Below are 2,918 nucleotides of genomic sequence, written 5' to 3' on the forward strand. Positions count from 1 at the left end.
GGGATTGCCAACCACTTCTTTGGTTAGCAGCATATCTAGGAGGATGCCAGGCAGGCCTTAGAAAAGGGTCAGCAGAGAGGAAAAGGAACAAGTAAACATCACCTCTGGTATCCTAAACAGCAAGTTTGAGGGAGCGGGGATTTCTAGGTTTTTTGTGAACTTAGAATAGGTACTTGCAAGTATCTGCTAAGATGATTTAGCTTGCTAGCCCCAAAAGAGGCAGCCAAAAGAATGAGGAGGTCTCTCCAAGTATCCTCGTGAGTGTGACATTGTCTTTAAACCCTAGGTGGCAATCCCTGACACACCACCGTGATGCTCAGGGAAGACAGGGCAGGCTGGAATTCCAACTACGTCCTTCGGATCATCCAACTTTTGAATGATTATCCAAAATGCTTCACTGTGGGATTACACAACGTAGGTTCAAGCAGATGCAGCATATTTTCATGTCCCTCCCCAGGGAAGGTTGTTATGCTAATGGCCAAGAATACCTTGATGCACAAAGCCCACCCAAGGGCATTTGGAGAACAACTGAGCTCTGGAGAAACTGTCACTTCCCACCTGGCAGAATGTGGGCTTTGTGTTCACCAAGGAGGACCTCACTGAGATCAGGGACATGCTGCTGGCCAATAAGGTACCAGCTGGAGCTATAGCTCAATGTGAGGTTACTGTGCCAGCCCAGCACACTGGTCTGGGGTCTGAGAAGGCTTCCATCTTCCGGGCTTTAGGCATCACCACTAAAATCTTCAGGGGCACCAGTGAAATCCTGAGTGATATGCAGCTGATTAAGACTAGAGACAAAGTGGGAGCCAGCAAACCACACTGCTGAACATGCTGAACATCTCCTTGGGGCCGATTATCCAGCACATGTTTGACAATGGCAGCATCTACAACCCTGAAGTGCCTGACATCACAGAGGAAACTGCATTCTCCCTTCTTGGAGGGTGTCCACAATGTAGTCAGTGTATGTCTGCAGACAGGTTACCCAACTGTTGCATCAGTGCCCCTTTCTATCATTAATGGATACAAGTGGGTACTGGCTTTGTCTCTGCAGAGGCTGATGACACCTTCCTATTTGATGCAAAGATCCAGGCCTTCTTGATTGATCCATCTGCCTTTGTGGCTGCTGTCCCCGTGGCTGCGGCCACCACTCTTACATCTCCTGCTGCCACAGCCCCAGCCAGGATGAATGAAACAAATGAAGAGTTGAAGGAGTTGGGATAAGGATATGGGATTTGGTCTCCCTGACTAATCACCAATTCATCCAACTTTATCTGTGAAACAAGAAAAGAAGACATACTTCTCTTTAAAAAGGGGGGGGGGATGAAGACAACCACATTAACAAAAACTTGAAAAGAGGGGAGGGGATCCCCTGCATTATGTTATAAAAGGCACCAGTTGGACACAGAAGATCATCTACCATGACACACACAAGAGCCAATGTTGGACTTCCTCCATGTCTAGAGACTCAACTATGGACATCAATGGCTGGACTGCATTGGTATCTGGGCAAGAAATGAGACTAAGGGAGTGGACCAGCCTTTGTGCTGTCACACCAGATACTATCCATATAAGTAAACTCCCTCTCTTCCTTCCACTGCCAGCTAATGGAACCTTGAGCCCAGTGAAACAGAAGCAGGACCATGAGTAGGGAAAAGAGAAGACTGGGAGACAGAGCTGGGAAAAGCTGAGATAATAATATGCAAAATCTGACTGAATATTTACACAAAAGAAACATTTAAAATGCAGTTGACTAGAATACATAAAGGTGACAAGATTGTTTTCCACTGCCAAGTGAGAATAGTGGCTTAAAACAGAAGTTCTATTAAAGAAATATAGCTTTGTTTTTTTCCTACCTACTTTGTAATCATTTGTGTAACTTCTGATGTCATCTATCCACAGAAATCAGAAGGAAGAGAGCTGATCCATTAAGAAGAGGACTGAGAAATTAGATAATGAATGGAATGAGATCACAATGACCCTATCAAGCAGAGAGAATGAGCCTGACTTTAGATGAATTTTCTAGGTCTTAGGTAAGACCAAGAGCAGCTTCTTTTTTACCTTTACACAGGAACACAGACTTACAGAACACAATAAAAGGACAAGTGGGGTTTGATACCTGTTTCCAACTTCTCAAATCCAATGGGAAAGAAAGGGAGTACCTCTAGCCAAAAGCTGGAGATAAATCTTTCTCAGCACTCCAGGCAGTACGTAATGATGGCTGAGAAGTCAGACGAGAAGTCAAGACTTGGCATGACAGCCTCAGGATACTGAATTTTTAATCATCAGTCCAGCCAAAAGGAAGTCTTTCCATCAGCAGGACCCAAGAGTAGCATTGGTCAAGTATGCATCCTACTGTCCAGTGATGCTCAGAGAGAGAACATCACGCTACCCTTGCCATAAGGCACCTGAGTTTAGTGTGACTTATGAGGATGGCCAGGTAAAAAGGGGGCATCCTAGACACACTCAGGAAAACCAGCTCCCTTAAGGACATTAGGGATGGTCGGGCAGACAGAAGCTGAAGTTTCTTAAAAGGTGGGAAGTGGGGGGAGCTTTTAAAATGCAGGACTAAGGGTGCCTGGTTGGCTCAGTTGGTTGGGCATCTGACTCTTGATTTTGGCTTAGGTCATGATCTCAGGGTCATGTCAGTGAGCGCCGCATCAGGCTCCATGCTCAGTGTGGAGTTGGCTCGGGATTCTCTCTCCCTCTTCCTCTCCTGGCTCGCACGTGCACTCTCTCCCCAACACCCCCCATCAAAAATAAATAAATGAATAAAATCTTTTAAATAATAAATAAATAAATAAATAAGCAGGACTAAAAGTCTATCACACAATCTCGCTTCAAAAATCAAAATGAGGGGCTCCTGGGTGGCTCAGTCGTTAAGCGTCTGCCTTTGGCTCAGGTCATGATCCCAGCGTTCT

The 2,918-nt window shown here is 45.5% G+C and overlaps 1 pseudogene; it reads left to right on the forward strand.

Annotated features, from left to right (window-relative positions):
• The first annotated feature begins 312 nt into the window (after positions 1–312).
• Positions 313–1,249, forward strand: LOC100481265 (annotated as a pseudogene).
• The last annotated feature ends 1,669 nt before the right edge of the window (positions 1,250–2,918 follow it).

This window comes from Ailuropoda melanoleuca, chromosome 2 (assembly GCF_002007445.2).
Source record: "Ailuropoda melanoleuca isolate Jingjing chromosome 2, ASM200744v2, whole genome shotgun sequence".
Taxonomy (NCBI): Eukaryota; Metazoa; Chordata; class Mammalia; order Carnivora; family Ursidae; genus Ailuropoda; species Ailuropoda melanoleuca.